Source organism: Panulirus ornatus, chromosome 2, assembly GCF_036320965.1.
Source record: "Panulirus ornatus isolate Po-2019 chromosome 2, ASM3632096v1, whole genome shotgun sequence".
Classification (NCBI taxonomy): Eukaryota; Metazoa; Arthropoda; class Malacostraca; order Decapoda; family Palinuridae; genus Panulirus; species Panulirus ornatus.
Window position 1 is genome coordinate 54,434,980 of NC_092225.1, and position 22,766 is coordinate 54,457,745.

Consider the following 22,766-nt stretch of genomic DNA (forward strand, 5'->3'; position numbering starts at 1 on the left):
ACAGCACAGACAACATCAAGGACATCACGGATTGTACGGTACAGACATCAAGGACATCACGGATTGTACGGTACAGACATCAAGGACGTCAAAGTCTGTATAACACAGACAACATCAAGGACGTCACGGTCTGTACAGCACAGACAACATCAAGGACGTCACGGTCTGTACAACACAGACAACATCAAGGGCGTCACGGTCTGTACAACACAGACAACATCAAGGTCGTCACGGTCTGTACAACACAGGCATCAAGGACGTCACGGTCTGTACAACACAGACATCAAGGACGTCATGGTCTGTACAGCACAGACAACATCAAGGACGTCACGGTCTGTACAACACAGACAACATCAAGGACGTTACGGTCTGTACAACACAGACATCAAGGACGTCACGGTCTGTACAGCACAGACAGCATCAAGGACGTCACGGTCTGTACAGCACAGACAGCATCAAGGTCGTCACGGTCTGTACAACACAGACATCAAGGACGTCACGGTCTGTACATCACAGACATCATCAAGGACGTCACGGTCTGTACAACACAGACATCAAGGAAGTCACGGTCTGTACAACACAGACATCAAGGACGTCACGGTCTGTACAACACAGACAACATCAAGGACGTCACGGTCTGTACAACACAGACAACATCAAGGACGTCACGGTCTGTACAACACAGACAACATCAAGGACGTTATGGTCTGTACAACACAGACAATAATATCCATCTCACGTATGGAGTCTTGAGATCCTTGGAACATGAATGAACACAAAGAGATGTGTGAATGAACATGAATGAACACACAGAGATGTGTGAATGAACATGAATGAAAACATAGAGATGTGTGAATGAACATGAATGAACACAGAGATGTGTGAATGAACATGAATGAAAACATAAAGATGTGTGAATGAACATGAATGAAAACATAGAGATGTGCGAATGAACATGAATGAACACACAGAGATGAATGAATACGAACGAACATACCAGGTTTTCAATGTCTTTCTTCGGGTCAAATGGCCAAGCGGCTCTAAGGAGACCATTTCAATGACCCTTAGAGAGTACTTGGAGGTCTGGTGTATGAAAGGAACACCTGATCTAAATATTTATTGGAGCCAAGTTGTTTGCTTGGCCTGCATAAGGTATAACATGTGTGTGTGTGTGTGTGTGTGTGTGTGTGTCAGTGTTTACATATGCGGGTGGACGGCCAGGGCTAGTGAGCGTGTGTGTGTGTGTGTGTTCAAAGGAGCGGAGGTATGGAGGAATAAAGTAGTCAAGTATGTACTTTATCAACCAAGAGTAAAGTTGTCCCATTACTGAGGAAGGATTCAGGTGGCGTCCGTAGTAAGCGTTGCTGTACGTACAAGCAGCGCCCTCACACAAGGCTGCCTCCCTCCCTCCACACCAGCAGGGAAGACCTTCCCAGCTAATAAGCTACGTAGATCAGGTGTCGTGCACGACGACCGCTCTTACCGAGAAGGCAATGCCCTTATCCAGGAACCATGCCACGTGCCAGCCAACCCCCCCCCCCCCCCCCCCCCCGGAGGAGGAGGTGCGGTGTGATCTGTGTTGACGGAACGTAAAGCGGTGGAGTGGGATGCTGTGTGGGTGACAGGGGGCTCCTCCACCTCAGCGGAGACGACGAGACAGGGATCTCTCTCTCTCAAGGAAAGAGAGACACCAGCAATGGACACCACCAGGCAACAACAATAACACCATGAGCGTCGGCCATGAGAAGCAAGCAAGCAGAGAGAGAAGAGAGACAAGCAAACAGCACCGACCAATGACTGCAGGGAGATAGGGTCGTCGAGAGGGTGGCTGTCGAAGTGAACAAGAAAGAAAATAACAATCCATAAATGGAGAGAGAGAGAGAGAGAGAGAGAGAGAGAGAGAGAGAGAGAGAGAGAGAGAGAGAGAGAGAGAGAGAGAAGAGGAGGGGGCGCGACGCTATACAACAAGGACCTGACTGTGTGGAGCATCATCGTATACCGAGAAAAACCCAGCCCTCCCTAAGTGCCTGGGGATAACCCTGAAACCCCATCCCGACTCTGCTTTAGCTGCGTCGTGCTTGGCTGCCGTGGGGCTGGGCTGGTGGTGTTCCGCGGCTGCGCACCACCGGCCGGCAAGTGCGCGAGGCTTGCCTGCCTTGTGTCGACCAGGGGCGGGTTCGAGTCCAACCATGATCCCTTAATCTGTTGGGGGTGTCTTTAAATACTGCCGGGTGTTCAACTGGCCCAATTCGGCGAGAATCAGTTCGCGGTTAGAAACTGTTCCTTGGTTATGACTGGGAGGACGTCATACTGTGATGGTTGTATGGGGCGCAGGGCATGTGTGGAGGGCAATGCTATCTGGGACTACTGTTACGTTGTCGGTCTACGGCCATTAACTAGAGTGAGGCTCTACTTCGCTGTGATAACCAGCAGATAAAGAGACAGGCAGACGTCTCTTGACCTCCTGACGTATACAGTTATCATCATTATTATTATTATTACTACCATTATTATTGTCATTATCATTATTATTAATATTATCATTATTATTATTATTATCCGTTATCAATTTCATTGTGTTATTATCATTAACCTTATTACCATTAGCATCGTCATTAGTCTTATCATTATCATTATTATTATTATCATCATTATGTCTTGTTATCATTATCGTTACTACGATTATCGTTATCATCATCATCGGCATTACTATCATTATCATTGTATCAGTAAAATCATTATCATCATAATTATTGTTATCAATATTATCATTAATATGATTATAATTATCATTTTCCTTCTCATCATTATTGTTATCATTATTATTATCATCATTACCGTTATTATCATCATCATTACTGTTATTATCAATATCATTATTATAATAGTTAATATCATCATAGTGTAGTTAAGACACGTGGTTCATCCATCTCCGTGTTGCCCACAAACCCCCGCTGGTGGTAGCCGCTGCCCGTCATACGTGGTCTTCACCGGTCTAGCAGCTTCGCATGACACACACAGCTTCCTGTGTATGTATGTGTCTTTCCGATTTCATCACGGAGCTAATTTTAGATTTACTGTCGTAGAAGGGTCGTACCATTGTGCTACAGGATCTACCGTCGTGTTGAAGGGTCGTACCATTGTGCTACAGGACCTACCGTCGTGCTGAAGGGTCGTACCATTGTGCTACAGGATCTACCGTCGTGTTGAAGGGTCGTACCATTGTGCTACAGGATCTACCGTCTTGCTGAAGGGTCGTACCATTGTGCTACAGGATCTACCGTCGTGCTGAAGGGTCGTACCACTGTGCTACAGGATCTACCGTCTTGCTGAAGGGTCGTACCACCGTGCTACAGGATCTACCGTCGTGCTGAAGGGTCGTACCACCGTGCTACAGGACCCACTCGTTTACACTACTCGTGGTCGTCATGAGGTAACCAGATAGGTCGACCATCGTACTGGGGGAATAAAATATTCTGGTCGGGAATATTTGTTACAGCGTGAGATACAAAGACGCAACTGTACACGTTCTTACGCTTCCTCTGAACGAACGCACTACGCCAACAACAACGGTGACTGTTCAGTGCTGACCAAGTACTTAGTGCTGACTAGTGCTGGAGGCTGGGCTGGCACTTATTGCTGACTAGTGTTGGAGGCTGGGCTGGCACTTAGTGCTGACTAGTGTTGGAGGTTGGGCTGGCACTTATTGCTGACTAGTGTTGGAGGCTGGGCTGGTACTTAGTGCTGACTAGTGTTGGAGGCTGGGCTGGTACTTAGTGCTGACTAGTGTTGGAGGCTGGGCTGGCACTTAGTGCTGACTAGTGTTGGAGGCTGGGCTGGCACTTAGTGCTGACTAGTGCTGGAGGCTGGGCTGGTACTTAGTGCTGACTAGTGTTGGAGGCTGGGCTGGTACTTAGTGCTGACTAGTGTTGGAGGTTGGGCTGGCACTTAGTGCTGACTAGTGTTGGAGGCTGAGCTGGTACTTAGTGCTGACTAGTGTTGGAGGTTGGGCTGGCACTTAGTGCTGACTAGTGTTGGAGGCTGGGCTGGTACTTAGTGCTGACTAGTGTTGGAGGCTGGGCTGGTACTTAGTGCTGACTAGTGTTGGAGGCTGGGCTGGCACTTAGTGCTGACTAGTGTTGGAGGCTGGGCTGGCAATTAGTGCTGACTAGTGCTGGAGGCTGGGCTGGTACTTAGTGCTGACTAGTGTTGGAGGCTGGGCTGGTACTTAGTGCTGACTAGTGTTGGAGGCTGGGCTGGTACTTAGTGCTGACTAGTGTTGGAGGCTGGGCTGGTACTTAGTGCTGACTAGTGTTGGAGGTTGGGCTGGTACTTAGTGCTGACTAGTGTTGGAGGCTGGGCTGGTACTTAGTGCTGACTAGTGTTGGAGGCTGGGCTGGTACTTAGTGCTGACTAGTGTTGGAGGCTGGGCTGGTACTTAGTGCTGACTAGTGTTGGAGGTGCTCAGAGATTTCTTATTTCATAAGACTTGTTTTAAATTGTAAGCGAAACTTCAAGTTTATTTCTGGTTGTCCTGGACCGACCAGCATATCTTACCACGTGATAATATTTATCTTCTATGGGACGGGGTTCCCACTGACGTAACTTCTGCAGTGGCTACCCTCTCTCCCGTGCAACTCACACCCACTGATGTAACTCTGCAGTGGCTACCCTCCCTCCCGTGCAACTCACACCCACTGATGTAACTCTGCAGTGGCTACCCTCCCTCCCGTGCAACTCACACCCACTGATGTAACTCTGCAGTGGCTACCCTCTCTCCCGTGCAACTCACACCCACTGACGTAACTTCTGCAGTGGCTACCCTCTCTCCCGTGCAACTCACACCCACTGATGTAACTCTGCAGTGGCTACCCTCTCTCCCGTGCAACTCACACCCACTGATGTAACTCTGCAGTGGCTACCCTCCCTCCCGTGCAACTCACACCCACTGATGTAACTCTGCAGTGGCTACCCTCCCTTTCATGTAAATCAGACTACTCCTACTATTTCTTCTACTATTACTGCTACCACCACTACTATAACAACTACTACTACTACTAATAATAATAATAGTAATAATAACAATGATAATACTAATAATAATACTAATATAATCATTCCTCCATGCTTCCAGTTTCTCTCCGGCTACCTCTCCTGCCAGACGGTGTGGTGGCCCGAGTTGTGTGTGTGTGTGTGTGTGTGTGTGTGTGTGTGTGTGAGGCTCTGGTTGTAATAAGACGTCCACGTCCGTCTTGGCCGGTCCGGTCCGTCCTTGAGGGAGGCACGACACACACACACCACCACCACCACACCCCCAAGTCACTACCCTGCACAACCCGCTCAAGGTCCAGCCCTGGCCAGGGGAACACGTGGAGGAGCATATGTGGTTAAGAGAAGACCTGATCGTCTATTGCTGACCTATGGAGAGCCATGATAGCGGTGGTGGGGGCGGCTACGCTTCATCCGCCAATGTTCATTTCACATTTGTTTTACATTTTCCCCTCATCCTTTGGAGGGTATCTCAATCTATAGGCGAGGACATGACCGGGTGGTATGTCACTGAGGTGATTTAGAAGTTCGAAAACTATCAGTTCTTCGTTAGGTAGTAGCCTTTGCTTTTTCATCGATAGTTAATTCTACAAATCAAGACAGCATCATAAAGTTACTTCACAGATGAGGCAATCAATTCTGTTGTATTGTTTATGGTATTCTTTTATGCCGTTTTTCTTCTTCGTCTCTGATAAAGTTTGGCGACCAGAGGAGTGGTGTATTATCATGGTCCGAGCAAGGAAATGTCAAGTGTAAGGTCTTGCGTTTTTCGTTTGTGTGTGAATCTTGAACATTCTGTTTGCTTCATCATATACAGCTGGGCAGTGCGCTTTGTTTCTCAAATGACGTTCCTCGTAATGGTTTAACAGACATTTCGTATTCGTGATTACTATTTTTGTAATAAATTGAACCCAATACTTCCTATCTGCCTATTCCGAAGTACGTTTCCTACACCTCAGAAAACCGCATCAATTTATCTTAATATGTTTCAATTAAGAAAAAATCTTCCTCCTCTGGGTTATATTTCTTCGTAACGTAGTGTGGGTTAATCTCCACATATGACTGGCGAAGCCTGTGGTGTGTGTGTGTGTGTACAACATTCATATTCATAAGAAAAATATGGGCGCCAGAGCTGAGGGTTGTGGAAGTCCCAGCGCGCGCGGGGGCGGGCTCACGCTGGGCCACTTCGAACTAATACGTGTTTACTTGGCACTTAGTCATGCTGCTCTCTGGAAGTCAGCTGGCTATTAAGAGATAAGGACCTATCTGAGCCCCAGTTACAAGTGAGTAAACAATCCTTTGAGCCGAAGTTCGTTCCACGTGATTCTTACAAGACATTCGTTGATCTTCAAGTGATCAGTTTACTGGCTTCTGAAAATGGTATAACTTACCACCTACAGGCCAAGACAGTCTGATACGTATTTCCAGTCCTTCGTGTGGCCTGGGTCGCATGGCAGACCTCCATGGACGGCTCTGTCGTACGTCGAGAGTCGCATCATGGCGTAGTGAAGACCCTCTTGGTCTGTTGGACCCGTCGCATCGGACGCGTCTTTTTTTTTTTTTTTTGTTTACACAAATGTTTCAAGTCATTTTGAGAACCGGCTGGCGCCCGACCCATCATCATTCTAGTCTGGCTTTCGTTCCGAGTTTTACTCTCTGTCAACAGATGACCTGGAAATTCCTCGAGCTCATAAACTGAAGATTCGACCTGACCAAATGAGGGTCATGTCGAACGCATCAAACCTCACACAGCTTTCCCAACCTCAACGTGTAAATAACTGAATGGCATCAGATCCACAGTTCTAGTCTGGTATTGGTCTTGGTCAGGTACCTTAGAGATTCAACCTATAACTTGACCAGGCTCTTACATTGAAGTAAAGTCCATCTAAACTGTATTCCTAAACATTAGCATTCCCCTCCCCTCCCTGCACAGCAGGACACACTTGGATTCCATGCCAACGCCTCATCTTTTTTGTACTGTTCTCTCTTGTAGGAAGCTGATGAATAATCATATCAGAAAAGTTCGTTTGTCGACTGACTTCTTTCAATAATCTAGGAGAGAGATTATCATCAGGACCAGTCGACGTGATGCAATATAACTAAAAATCTACGGTCATATTTTTGAACGTAACCAAAGGTCTATTGGTTTGGTATCCCTGGAATGTCCGACAGAGAAATAGTGATACGAAATATCTGAGTAACAACAAAGCCACTTCTTTGTCCTCTTTGCCCGACGTGGTCTAACCCGCGGGGCTCGGCACGCGCTACAACCACGTCCCTACCCTGTCCTATCCTGCAGGTGACGAGACAACCCGCCCCTCCTGGTCCTACCCCAGTGGTCGTGGGACATACCATAGTGTCCACAGATAAAGACGTACCACAGTCCTCATCCCCCATCTCCTGGTCGAGCCTGGACGACAAGAAACACAGACACAACCATGATCCTTGTCACCCTCTCGCTTCGGCAACCGAGGCGTCACGAGACGCGACATACCACCACCGCCCGGCCATAATCTTCTCTTCTCCTGCTGGTGAAGAGCTCGTGCTAACCCCCCCCCCCCCCCCCCCACCTTCCATCCAAGTTCATTAGGTTAACCAGACGTCCTCGAACACCAGGGTGACGGAGCAGAGGCCTCTGTACGAGTATGCCTCGAGTAGCATCATGGGGGACATGGGCGGCAGGAAACGTGTGAAAGCGTTGCATCACCGAAGACACATTGTGATCCACTGTGGCATGTATGATGCTGAACAAGGTGACTAGCGGAATCTAGCCCTCATCTGCTAACTTTAGCGGAAGGCTGGTTTGTCTTTGGCCCCCTTCGAACTAACCAGATATGTGAAATTCATGTAGAATAATTTACCCCGAGGCAAATAATAAACTGGATCGTTTTCTTTATGCAATATGTTTGTTATTTCAAAATTACTTGTTTTTTTTTTTTTTACTTATTCACGGATCCTGTTGCCAAACGTTCTCTCTAAAAGCCTCGACTACGTTCGCAAACTTCATCTGAGCCCGTCCATACGAGCGTGGGAGCCGCGCACGCCCTTAGACCTACAGAATTTCTATTCAGTAAAAAAAATATATTTTTGGAACTACTGTGATGAACCAAGATACTGCTGGTTTATCATACGATAAACCGTCTGTCATCACACGCAGACAAACAGTTTCTTCACCACTGTGATGTTGCACGACAGTTGTGGACACAGACGAAGAACAGATTCGTTACCATAAAAAGAAAAGACACAGGGCGTTGTGATCGTTATGATCCCACGGATTGGACGAACCTCACCCAGCACAGTAGGGAGGGGCAGACGCCGTGCGTCCACCAAGTGGTCGTCAACCAAATTACTAGAATGATGATGCACTGGGACGCCCCCCGGGTGATGTCACGACCCAGGACGGTGTGTGGTGGAGGACCTGATCAGGAAGAGAGAGGAGCACAACGTCCCACCAGCTCATCTGAGATGGTTGCATAACAACGATTGGTCGACGACCCACATGTGATTCCTGACCAGCACACGAGGGTGCAGATGTCTCCTCTCCTCGTCTGTGCGGTGCCTTAAGGATCTTACGTTCCGAGTGGAGTGTTCAAGTTCTTCAGTGCATCTTAACCCCTTCTACAAGACGGAGGGACCTTGGAGCACGTCGAAGCTACCCATAAGTATCACGTTTGTGTGTATGTAATTACTTGTTGGTACGGTGCGGGGAGAGGGAGAGTTCTACACTCGCGCGCGCCACCGTCCTGGACTGTTCATGCCATCAAGTAGCCTTTAATTCAATCGAACCATCTGTAAACTGCCAGCTGTCCTTCTTTTTTGCGACAGTTTATTCCAACCATCCATCCACCCACCACCTGAACACTAGACTAGTACTTCACACCATCCTTTCTGCCTCACTATTAGTCAGTTTTTTTTTATCTATTTTTTTTCTTGGGTCGTAGCCTTCGGTTAGCTCTGCTTGCTGCTGCTCCATCTCTTGAAGAACTGTCCACCGTCAGGGTCATCCGGGTGATTGGCAAACTTGAAGGCTGTCATCAGGTCCCTCGACGCCTCTCTCTCTCTCTCTCTCCCTCCTCGCAACCAGGTGTTTCCACAACTCTGCAGCCCTCAGCCTCTCACTGTGGCTCAGTCCTCTGACTTCAGTCACTGTCTCACTTGATCATCTTTATATCCTCTTAATCAGATCTCTCTCTTGTTCTAAGTGCGGTGACCAGACTTGCGAGGCATAATCCTGTTTTACGATGATAAATGCAGTGATTAATTTACCGGCCATGTCCTTACCCAGACACTTAAAGACTTTTCTTACATTTGTTGGCAGACAGTTTGCTTCTCCCATAATTCTACTAATGTAATGCTCAGGCGACAGATTAGGCAAGTGTAAACCCCTACGTCTTTTCACACACACACACACACACACACACACACACACACACACACACACACACACACACACATTCCTGCAACATATCCCATCCTAATCACCTCACACTTAAGACCGAATCTTATCGTCCATCAATCTGACCAACTATGCAGCTTTCCTGGGTTCCTCCTGTTGGCAGATGCCATCATCATCGCTCTTTATTTCCCACAAGATCTTTGCGTCATTCGTATTTATGTTCAGACACGATCCCCGTCCCTGATTCACGTACACCAAGAACAACAGCAGGGGGCCCAAGACCGAGGCCCTGCGGCACGCAACTTATGATCACCACTCATTCCTACCTGCAGCTCTGGCGCCTTGACCAACGCTCTGATGGGGGAAAGTGTCAAAGGCTTTCCAGCTGTCCACCAGCACACTAGTTACGCATGCGTCTCTCAGACCTAAGAGGGAGCTCACGGTACCACGGTAGTCCGAAAGATCGGTTATGCACGATCTCCTTTCCCTGGTACAGTGTTATAAACCATCCGGTTAAGACGTAACTCCTTCACAAGTAGTCATTTATCTGCTTTCTGGTCATCTTGTTTGCGAGACGTGTTCTGTAGGGGAGCGCGATTTTCCGATCACCTCCCTCGAGTATGGGGACAAAGCTGCCGTCTTCCACATCTCTGGACCTAACCCTTCCCTCTAGCGACTTGCTGAGCAATATTTTGAGTAGCCTCGCAAGCGGCAACTGCGCATTCCTTCCTCAAGAACGTGGGCTTTGTATGGGTCGTTGTTATAACCTGATTACACCATTTCTGTCAACACCTAAACCTTTCAAGACTTCATGCCCCTCGCATCATTGTTCTACACACGGCGAGTACACTTGAATTATTCGTTCGACTCCCCCCACATTTCCTCATCATCAAGAATCTCTCTCTCTCTCTCTCTCTCTCTCTCTCTCTCTCTCTCTCTCTCTCTCTCTCTCTCTCTCTCTCTCTCTCTTCGTTGGCCTGTAGGTGGCCCCGGGAGCGCCACCGGAACATGTCGTACCCCCTCACCATAGACTCAGTTCTGCAGACAATATCATGGTCAACACCTCCGGGTGTAACAACACACTTTCTCTCTCTCTCTCTCTCTCTCTCTCTCTCTCTCTCTCTCTCTACATTGGTGGTGAAGCTGTAGCTGCCCCCAACCCTCAGTCTGGGGCCGATGTCAGAACAGTTATAATGATGAACATCGCTTACATCAGTTCAATGGTTCATTATGCTGCGCCTGTGCTTCCTCTAACATCTGAGAGAAGGTTGAAAAAGGCTTGAGAAAATACAAAATGAAGCTGTGAGAATCAGTCTTGACTGCCTTAAAACAACGAAGATTGTAAACCCGAGGAGAGAGCTTGGTCTTCCTAGTATCAGAGATACAATAACTGAAATCAATCTTCTTATTAGGATCCGGATGCTATGACAAACACGTCCCAATCCACGTAAAGAAGCCTTCCAAACCTTCTTTCTCAAGAGGGAAACAGCCATCCAGATGGGCCACTACAGCTGAGAATAGGCTTAGAATGTATGGTACTCAAGCACCTCACCATGAGGGACAACAGCAGCGCTACCCGACCCCCAGAGGAAATGAACCTCTCTGACATAACTGTTCCCACATTCCTCCCACATCCTCTACTCGGGACACAGCCTGAGTCAGTGTTAAGAGAGTTAATACTGTCGCTCATTACCAAACTAACACCATGACCACTGACTATAATCTCCCACAGACTATATATATAAATATATATTTTTTTTTTCTTTTAAACTATTCGCCATTTCCCGCGTTAGCGAGGTAGCGTTAAGAACAGAGGACTGGGCCTTTTTTAGAATATCCTCACCTGGCCCCCTCTGTTCCTTCTTTTGGAAAAAAAAAAAAAAAATACGAGAGGGGAGGATTTCCAGCCCCCCGCTCCCTCCCCTTTTAGTCGCCTTCTACGACACGCAGGGAATACGTGGGAAGTATTCTTAATCCCCTATCCCCAGGGATAATATATATATATATATATATATATATATATATATATATATATATATATCTTTCTTTCATACTATTCGCCATTTCCCGCATTAGCGAGGTAGTGTTGAGAACAGAGGACTGGGCCCTTGAGGGAATATCCTCACCTGGGCCCCTTCTCTGTTCCCTCTTTTGGAAAAAAAAAAAAAAAAAAAAAAAAAAAAAAAAAGTGAGTCAGTTGTTGTTCGCTGATGATACAGCGCTGGTGGCTGATTCATGTGAGAAACTGCAGAAGCTGGTGACTGAGTTTGGTAAAGTGTGTGAAAGAAGAAAGTTAAGAGTAAATGTGAATAAGAGCAAGGTTATTAGGTACAGTAGGGTTGAGGGTCAAGTCAATTGGGAGGTAAGTTTGAATGGAGAAAAACTGGAGGAAGTAAAGTGTTTTAGATATCTGGGAGTGGATCTGGCAGCGGATGGAACCATGGAAGCGGAAGTGGATCATAGGGTGGGGGAGGGGGCGAAAATCCTGGGAGCCTTGAAGAATGTGTGGAAGTCGAGAATATTATCTCGGAAAGCAAAAATGGGTATGTTTGAAGGAATAGTGGTTCCAACAATGTTGTATGGTTGCGAGGCGTGGGCTATGGATAGAGTTGTGCGCAGGAGGATGGATGTGCTGGAAATGAGATGTTTGAGGACAATGTGTGGTGTGAGGTGGTTTGATCGAGTAAGTAACGTAAGGGTAAGAGAGATGTGTGGAAATAAAAAGAGCGTGGTTGAGAGAGCAGAAGAGGGTGTTTTGAAATGGTTTGGGCACATGAAGAGAATGAGTGAGGAAAGATTGACCAAGATGATATATGTGTCGGAGGTGGAGGGAACGAGGAGAAGTGGGAGACCAAATTGGAGGTGGAAAGATGGAGTGAAAAAGATTTTGTGTGATCGGGGCCTGAACATGCAGGAGGGTGAAAGGCGGGCAAGGAATAGAGTGAATTGGATCGATGTGGTATACCGGGGTTGACGTGCTGTCAGTGGATTGAATCAGGGCATGTGAAGCGTCTGGGGTAAACCATGGAAAGCTGTGTAGGTATGTATATTTGCGTGTGTGGACGTATGTATATACATGTGTATGGGGGTGGGTTGGGCCATTTCTTTCGTCTGTTTCCTTGCGCTACCTCGCAAACGCGGGAGACAGCGACAAAAAAAAAAAAGAAAAAAAACAAAAAAAAACATATATATATATATATATATATATATATATATATATATATATATATATATATATATATATATATATGGTTCCACCACCAAGATTGGTAGACACTTCGATGTTGTTGCTATAGGAGTTTGACCCTCTTGTTGATTGTGAACTGACCAAATGTAAACTTTGCCAACAAAGTTATACTTACACCCTGGAGCATTACATCCCTGACTGCTGTAAAAAAAAAAGTAAATGAGTTCAGAGACGCTGCTTGCCAAACATTACAAGATAAGTGCAAACATTACATCCATGACAATGTTCTACCTCGGAGACTTGAAAAGTATCATAAATTTGCTCATTGCAAAATGTATTTTCTAATTCATATGGTAGAAACGTAATCTAAACACTATTGTTTAAAACTGTTGTAAACTTACTATGCAAACTGCCCAATCATTCACTATGTTGCCTAAGCCATGTTACCACTTTTCTCACTATGTAACCTAGAAAGTTTTCAATCACTGAGGTCCAGGTCGGTGTTCTGTGTAACCCCTTTGGCACCACCGCCCACAGGATGGGTAGGAGCTCATAATCAACCAAATGCAATTGCGGCAAAAATCAGTCAAATCAATCCCCATCGAGGGTTGGACGAGATGTGCGAGTGTGTGTGTGTGTGTGTGTGTGTGTGTGTGTGTGTGTGTGTGTGTGTGTGTGTCTGTGTGTGTTACCGGATTACGTCTGCTCGTACACTGCAAGTGATGTCAGTCACATCTGACGAGGCTGTATGTCACATTTGGCGAGGCTGTATCATTAAGGAAAACACTGCAGTTCCCTGCCATTGCATGCAGCGCAGCCTTGAGATGCTGAGTAAAAACAAGACTCGTACAAACTGGTTTAAAGGTATATATATATATATATATATATATATATATATATATATATATATATATATATATATATGATCACTCCGCAAAAAAAGACAATAAGAAATGTAGGTTAAAAGAGCAGGTAAATGATAGCCTAACTTATGTTACGTGGACGAAGGCGACATGGAAGATCTCTGGCCTCAATATCTATACGTTACTTGCATTCTTTTTATCTTTTTATTCTTTTTACAATAACGGACATGAAACGTGGATAGCATGCCCCAGTCAAGGCCATCTCGGGTTCAAGGAAAAAGGAGCAAGAATCAAGCAGGTGTCGGTAAACCTAACTGTTTTGGGGAAGGAAGGAAGGAAGGAAGGAAGGACGGAAGGAAGGAAGGAAGGAAGGAAGGAAGGAAGGAAGGAAGGAAGGAAGGAAGGAAGATCCTGTGAAGAATATTCCACGGCTTAGGTGTTGGAGTAAGGAAGGAAGTGGGAGGCTTGTACAAGCCAGACTGACGAACATTCTTGGACGACCAGTGTAACGGAAAGGTTAATCTTATAGAGTGGAAACACATGCTGGAAATCGAGCGAGTTTTATATGCAGATGGCAACATAAGACTACATGTATAATAACCTGACAACAGTTTGGTGCATCCACAGTTCTAAAGCTCATTTGCTCTGGGATGCAGGAGACGTCGCTAGCATGAACACTGCGCACATCTAACTGCAAGGGAGTTAATTATCGCTTACTATTAAATCAATTACCTGGAGGTATGTAAGGCCACGGTAACTTGCTGTGGCGACCTCTGTAAAACCCATGTGACGAAGCCGGCAAAGTGTTAAAGTCTATTTCAAGTGAATAATCTAGTGTTGTTAATAGGGAATCGTACCGAAGCTTACAAATATGACCCGAGTGAAAGGGACTGCTCTATAAATATTTCCACTGATCAAGATAACAAACGGAAGGAAGATGTGAACTCCGTACATTCTTCAAATAACTTCTGACTTAGGATGCATACAACAACGCATGATTAACACCCAGAAGTTGTTAAAAGACTAACTGTGAGGGCGATGTTGCCTCCACACACGTAGTCATGCTATGAATAATTCAGGGGTGTAGTTAAGGCGTGCTAACACCAAGACCACCTCGTTATGTGGTCTGCGTAGCTAACGCGATGGGTCGAGCGACGCCCACAGGCCACACGCACGTACGTACGTACGTACCCCAGTAACTCTTAACCAGGAATGCCAGAGATGACGGAGCACCGCCGTCCGGGAAGTTTGACCCAAACTGGCGTAAAGATAAGATGTCTTCATTGTCAAATGGCAGACATGATACAAAATGAAATTCTTTATGGCTAGAAAGAGAAATAGAAACATTAAGCTCCTATATGGAACGGCGAGCAATGGTGATGTAAGACACTTGAAAAAAAATATCGTGTTCTAAGCGGACATATCCAAGTTACTCAAGGTGGAGGTAGGAATATTAGTAACCAAATACTCTTGTCGGCTGAGCATATTCCGCTTTTTTATGTATAGGCTTCTTCGCTGCTAGGCTTCAGTAAAAGGCTAGGCTTTTACTGAATAAGGTCGGACTTTTACTGAACTATGAACAAAAGAGATAGAAAAGCGAAAAGGAAAAACAATATCTTGAGTTTTGAAGGAAACAGTGGAATATCTTAAGCCTTGTATTCAAAAGTTTCTCTTCAGATAAGGGAGGGGGAACGATTAGAATGTGAAGACACGAAGCCCAAATGTGTATGATGAATAGTGTTGCCCTTGCGAGATGGGCGACAGTCAACTGTTTAGTCAACACTTCAGGTATTGAGGAGTGACTATCGCTCGCTAAACTCCCGGATCTGTTCCCTGACGTACAGTACAGGGGATCGGGAATTCCGACGGCTGTCTGGTACACTGTAGAGGGGACCAAGTGGTATACCACTGTTGCTGACTGAATGCCTTTGCACTGCGTTAGAATCCGGACCATGGCTGAACCCACGGCAGCAGCCGAGTGGTGGTATGACAAAGAGGAAATCTGTCGACCTTATCTGTGTGTTGAAATTGTCAGATGTCAAAGAATTTTGTCCACCTTCTCTGGATGTTGAAATTGTCATATATTAAAAGAATTCTGTCGACCTTCTCTGGATGTTGACATTCTAATGTCAAAAACGTTATCAAAACCATAATACACAGGAAACCAATGAAATATGTGTGTTCATGTCCATTACCATTTAAACCACCATATGAATGTAAGGAAATCAGTATTTGTACCTACGTACCTCAGAACTCATAAGACTGTACACTCAGAATTTATAGACCAAGAACTCAGTAATACAGAAAATATAGGTAGAAAACCCCAACACGTAATGCGCATTTTGAATAAATGCCATGGCACAGCAAGGAAAAAAATCTAACACTGTTCCACAGATTAGAGAGGAAGATAACAGAAATAAGAGCTTAGTTCTTCCTTATGATGATTTTTTTTTTTTTAGAATATTGTGCCGGTTAAAAAAATGATATTAAGATGGTAGCTTTTTCATAAAACCATACCATAAAAGCCAAACCTAGTCAAGAACACCCACCCTAAAGACATGGCTGGATGTGTATATAAGACTGAATGTAGAGATTGTGAGACGCATTACATTGGTCAAACACAAAGAGGCTTCAACATCAGAGATAACCAGCGTACGTTAGGAGTGGTCAAGAAAATTACGCCTTGTTTCAACCTAAAACTAAGGGCGACCATCACAGTTGAGTGGAATAGTGTCTTCCACATCATCAAGTTAGATCTGCTTTAGAGACAAAGATAATACAATCTGGTACGATTTCTAAAACTTATGGTCAAGGGATCAATATGTCCTATGGCCACTTTCACCGTGAGCTGGTAATATGACATTTGGTGGGCGAGAGGATTCTACCCAGCTGAACTGGTGTGACCTGACCTGTGAATCAGGTATGTAAAGGGATCCTGACCAGTCGACCTGTTATGACCTGACCTGTCAAACCAGGTATGGACAGGGATCCTGACCAGTCGACCTATTATGACCTGACTTGTAAGTTTTCCTTAATCTATTCCATACTGACCTGAGTTTCTCCTGTCTATAAATTACTTGTAACCTTACCTTCAGTCAGCCAGCCTGAAGATTAGATAAATGGAAGATCCTGCCGCTACAATTTTATTTCTCCTGTGGTTTTATCTGCATTTGTTTTACATGAGACTGCGTCTATACTGTGTACACACTCACACACACACACACATATATGTATATATATATATATATATATATATATATATATATATATATATATATATATATATATATATATATATACACGCACATATACATACCTATACATGTATATAATTCATACTTGCTGCCTTTATTAATCCCCCCCCCTCCCCGCCACACACACACACACACACATATATGAAATGGCACCCCCTCCCTCAGGACGCACGCGAGGTAGCGCTAGGAAAAGAAAACAAAGGCCACATTCGTTTGAATGGAGAAAAACTGGAGGAAGTAAAGTGTTTTAGATATCTGGGAGTGGATCTGGCAGCGGATGGAACTATGGAAGCGGAAGTGGATCATAGGATGGGGGAGGGGGCGAAAATCCTGGGAGCCTTGAAGAATGTGTGGAAGTCGAGAACATTATCTCGGAAAGCAAAAATGGGTATGTTTCAAGGAATAGTGGTTCCAACAATGTTGTATGGTTGCGAGGCGTGGGCTATGGATAGAGTTGTGCGCAGGAGGGTGGATGTGCTGGAAATGAGATGTTTGAGGACAATATGTGGTGTGAGGTGGTTTGATCGAGTAAGTTATGTAAGGGTAAGAGAGATGTGTGGAAATAAAAAGAGTGTGGTTGAGAGAGCAGAAGAGGGTGTTTTGAAATGGTTTGGTCACATGGAGAGAATGAGTGAGGAAAGATTGACCAAGAGGATATATGTGTCAGAGGTGGAGGGAACGAGGACAAGTGGGTGACCAAATTGGAGGTGGAAAGATGGAGTGAAAAAGATTTTGAGTGATCGGGGGCTGAACATGCAGGAGGGTGAAAGGCGTGCAAGGAATAGAGTGAACTGGAACGATGTGGTATACTGGGGTCGACGTGCTGTCAATGGATTGAACCAGGGCATGTGAAGCGTCTGGGGTAAACCATGGAAAGTTGTGTGGGGCCTGGATGTGGAAAGAGAGCTGTGGTTTCAGTGCATTATTACATGACAGCTAGTGACTGAGTGTGAACGAATGGGGCCTTCGTTGTCTTTTCCTAGCGCTACCTCGCGCACATGTGGGGGAGGGGGTTGTTATTCCATGTGTGGCGGGGTGGCGATGGGAATAAATAAGGGCAGACAGTATGAATTACGTACATTTGTATATATGTATATGTCTGTGTGTGTGTGTATATATATATATATATATATATATATATATATATATATATATATATATATATATATATATATATGTATGTATACGTTGAGATGTATAGGTATGTATATGTGCGTGTTTGGATGTGTATGTATATACATGTGTATGTGGGTGGGTTGGGCCATTATTTCGTCTGTTTCCTTGTGCTACCTTACTAGCGCGGGAGACAGCAACGGAGTAAAAAAAAAAAAAAAAAAAAAAAAAAAATATATATATATATATATATATATATATATATATATATATATATATATATATATATATATAAATACATATTGGAAAGGATCACAATTCAGCGCTTGATTAAGTATATTCCTATGAATCCAGGGGGAAATGAAACACGGTAAGTTCCCAAGCGCAGTTTCGTGTAATAATCACATCAGGGGAGATGAAAGAAAAGAAATATTACACTTGTTTACCAAACGGCATCCTAGCTACATCTCTTCGTTGTATATAAACTGACTATTATATTTCTCTCTTGTGTCTCCCCTGATGATGTGATTATTACGCGAAGTGCACTTGGGAACTTCTCGTGTTTCATTTTCCCCGTGAACTCATGGGAATATATATATATATATATATATATATATATATATATATATATATATATATATATATATATATATATATATATCAACCCATTAAAGACGGAATGAGGCCAAGACGTTTCGAAACAATCCGGACGAAGGAATGAAAATGGAACGTCCACTTCCGTAGCCACGTTGATCAATAAAAAAGCATGGTTGTATCAAGCCAGAATCCATCTTTAACCATCTCAACTTCAGCACTAAGTCTACGCCTCTGACACAGACCGATGAAGGGTGGCAGATGCTACCAGATCACAGCCAGACGCTACCAAATCACAGCCTGTGATCTTAAGTTCATCAAAGTTACGTTTAAATTGTTTTCCAATGATACTAAGGGTAGACGGGTGTTCCAACAGTGCGCTCATGTGTGTGCCTCTCAATCTTAATCACGTATTGTTCACGGTCGTCACCCACAAAAACCAAATTTGACTCGTTCCTTTCCGGTACTTCGGCCGTTGACTCAAGATGTAATCTATGGCGGGACCAGCTCTTGCTTATGCAATGTTAGCACATCAAACGCAATTTGTAAAGTTGCCAAGAAAAAGGCGATTCTGATTCCATTAATAATTTCCTTCTGAATTATCATTTTGCCAGTATATCTGCAGTAACGCAGATGACTAACTCCTAAACTTTAACCTAAGCAAGTGATGGATCTACTGAAAAGCACACCTCCTTTCCTCCTGTTTCTACCACACCAAACTATGAACTATGAAAGCCACGATCCAATACCTTCCAATAGGTCAACAGGCGACGATCATGTGGCCACCTTATCTAGAAAGACCTGTGAGGATTATACAAGCTTGAAGACCATAACCAAAGACCCTACTAGGCTCTGACCACAAACACCTCTGGTCTCAAATGTTCCTTAAACAAAGAGCAATCTTGATCATCAGCCGATTTGTCCACACAGACAGAAATCTCGCTTTTCATAACGGATGAACTGAATAGTTACCCAATGACATCAAAGACACTGCTCAACGTGACTGGCAACTGTAGCAGGAAGCATCAAATTACTAACATATTTGAAGCATACGACAACAAGCATGAGAACGAATTAACTTTCTTTTTCTTTACTTTTGTTGCAAGTGCGGCTAATTTTTTGTGCACTCTTACCCATCCTGTGGGCGATGGCGCCAAAGAAGATACAGAGTTCACAAAAGGTCCAATGACCCCAATAACTGAAATACCTTATAGGTTACATAGTACGAGTGAAAGCATGTTGGCAAGTCTTAATCTCATTTACTGGAGATTTCGGCTGGTAAGTGTTCTCTGTTGATGATTAAAACACGAGGGGGAAAAAAGAAATGTTTGTTGGGCATTATAGGGGATTTGATGCAACTCCAACCCCACTCTATTTCATAAAAATATTCTGCAGTAAACAAGTTTATACAAAATTCTCTTAAAGCCGTTCAACTACGCACAGCTGTCCCGGATAACAGGCTGGCTAACGTCAACAAGGAAGAGAACGAGGCATCTCCGGCCCGATTCCCTCCTCACAGACACACACACACACAACTGGGGAGTGTGTATAAACCCACACACACACCCACACACACACACACACACATGCAACAATCACCAGTGGAAAGAGAAAATAAAAACGGTGAGTACTTTCGTTCATTACGTCCTCAGACAGAGTGAGGGAGATAAAGTATTAGGGTCCTGAAAAACACAGAGGCGGGGCTTCATAACCCCGTCTTCCTGCTACCTCTGTGCATTTAAGGACCTCAATACCTGTTCCCTTACACTCCGTCAGAGGAGGCAATAAACGAAAGTACTCCCGGTTTTTATTTTTTCTTTCCAGTGGTGATTGTTGCACATTATATATATATATATATATATATATATATATATATATATATATATATATATATATATATATATATATATATATTGACAGGCGTGCGAAAGAGAGACTTTTGGATGTTAATGTGCTGAGAGGTGCAACTGGAGGGATGTCTGATCATCATCTTGTGGAGGCTAAGGTGAAGGTTTGTATGGGTTTTCAGAAAAGAAGAGTGAATGTTGGGGTGAAGAGGGTGGTGAGAGTAAGTGAGCTTGGGAAGGAGACTTGTGTGAGGAAGTACCAGGAGAGACTGAGTACAGAATGGAAAAGGTGAGAACAATGGAAGTAAGGGGAGTGGGGGAGGAATGGGATGTATTTAGGGAATCAGTGATGGATTGCGCAAAAGATGCTTGTGGCATGAGAAGCGTGGGAGGTGGGTTGATTAGAAAGGGTAGTGAGTGGTGGGATGAAAAAGTAAGATTATTAGTGAAAGAGAAGAGAGAGGCATTTGGACGATTTTTGCAGGGAAAAAATGCAATTGAGTGGGAGATGTATAAAAGAAAGAGACAGGAGGTCAAGAAAAAGGTGCAAGAGGTGAAAAAGAGGGCAAATGAGAGTTGGGGTGAGAGAGTATCATTAAATTTTAGGGAGAATAAAAAGATGTTCTGGAAGGAGGTAAATAAAGTGCGTAAGACAAGGGAGCAAATGGGAACTTCAGTGAAGGGCGCAAATGGGGAGGTGGTAACAAGTAGTGGTGATGTGAGAAGGAGATGGAGTGAGTATTTTGAAGGTTTGTTGAATGTGTTTGATGATAGAGTGGCAGATATAGGGTGTTTTGGTCGAGGTGGTGTGCAAAGTGAGAGGGTTAGGGAAAATGATTTGGTAAACAGAGAAGAGGTAGTAAAAGCTTTGCGGAAGATGAAAGCCGGCAAGGCAGCAGGTTTGGGTGGTATTGCAGTGGAATTTATTAAAAAAGGGGGTGACTGTATTGTTGACTGGTTGGTAAGGTTATTTAATGTATGTATGACTCATGGTGAGGTGCCTGAGGATTGGCGGAATGCGTGCATAGTGCCATTGTACAAAGGCAAAGGGGATAAGAGTGAGTGCTCAAATTACAGAGGCATAAGTTTGTTGAGTATTCCTGGTAAATTATATGGGAGGGTATTAATTGAGAGGGTGAAGGCATGTACAGAGCATCAGATTGGGGAAGAGCAGTGTGGTTTCAGAAGCGGTAGAGGATGTGTGGATCAGGTGTTTGCTTTGAAGAATGTATGTGAGAAATACTTAGAAAAGCAAATGGGTCTGTATGCAGCATTTATGGATCTGGAGAAGGCATATGATAGAGTTGATAGAGATGCTCTGTGGAAGGTATTAAGAATATATGGTGTGGGAGGCAAGTTGTTAGAAGCAGTGAAAAGTTTTTATAGAGGATGTAAGGCATGTGTACGTGTAGGAAGAGAGGAAAGTGATTGGTTCTCAGTGAATGTAGGTTTGCGGCAGGGGTGTGTGATGTCTCCATGGTTGTTTAATTTGTTTATGGATGGGGTTGTTAGGGAGGTGAATGCAAGAGTTTTGGAAAGAGGGGCAAGTATGAAGTCTATTGTGGATGAGAGAGCTTGGGAAGTGAGTCAGTTGTTGTTTGGTGATGATACAACGCTGGTGGCTGATTCATGTGAGAAACTGCAGAAGCTGGTGACTGAGTTTGGAAAAGTGTGTGAAAGAAGAAAGTTAAGAGTAAATGTGAATAAGAGCAAGGTTATTAGGGACAGTAGGGTTGAGGGTCAAGTCAATTGGGAGGTATGTTTGAATGGAGAAAAACTGGAGGAAGTAAAGTGTTTTAGATATCTGGGAGTGGATCTGGCAGCGGATGGAACCATGGAAGCGGAAGTGAATCATAGGGTGGGGGAGGGGGCGAAAATCCTGGGAGCCTTGAAGAGTGTGTGGAAGTCGAGAACATTATCTCGGAAAGCAAAAATGGGTATGTTTGAAGGAATAGTGGTTCCAACAATGTTGTATGGTTGCGAGGCGTGGGCTATGGACAGAGTTGTGCGCAGGAGGATGGATGTGTTGGAAATGAGATGTTTGAGGACAATGTGTGGTGTGAGGTGGTTTGATCGAGTAAGTAACGTAAGGGTAAGAGAGATGTGTGGAAATAAAAAGAGCGTGGTTGAGAGAGCAGAAGAGGGTGTTTTGAAATGGTTTGGGCACATGGAGAGAATGAGTGAGGAAAGATTGACCAAGAGGATATATGTGTCGGAGGTGGAGGGAACGAGGAGAAGAGGGAGACCAAATTGGAGGTGGAAAGATGGAGTGAAAAAGATTTTGTGTGATCGGGGCCTGAACGTGCAGGAGGGTGAAAGGAGGGCAAGGAATAGAGTGAATTGGATCGATGTGGTATACCGGGGTTGACGTGCTGTCAGTGGATTGAATCAGGGCATGTGAAGAGTCTGGAGTAAACCATGGAAAGCTGAGTAGGTATGTATATTTGCGTGTGTGGACGTATG

The 22,766-nt window shown here is 44.6% G+C and overlaps 1 protein-coding gene across 4 annotated transcripts in view; it reads right to left on the minus strand.

Moving 5' to 3' along the window:
* mRpS34 (mitochondrial ribosomal protein S34) overlaps nt 1–22,766 on the minus strand; it is a 293,839-nt gene that overhangs the window by 67,220 nt on the left and 203,853 nt on the right. The gene's annotated exons all lie outside the window — the stretch shown is intronic.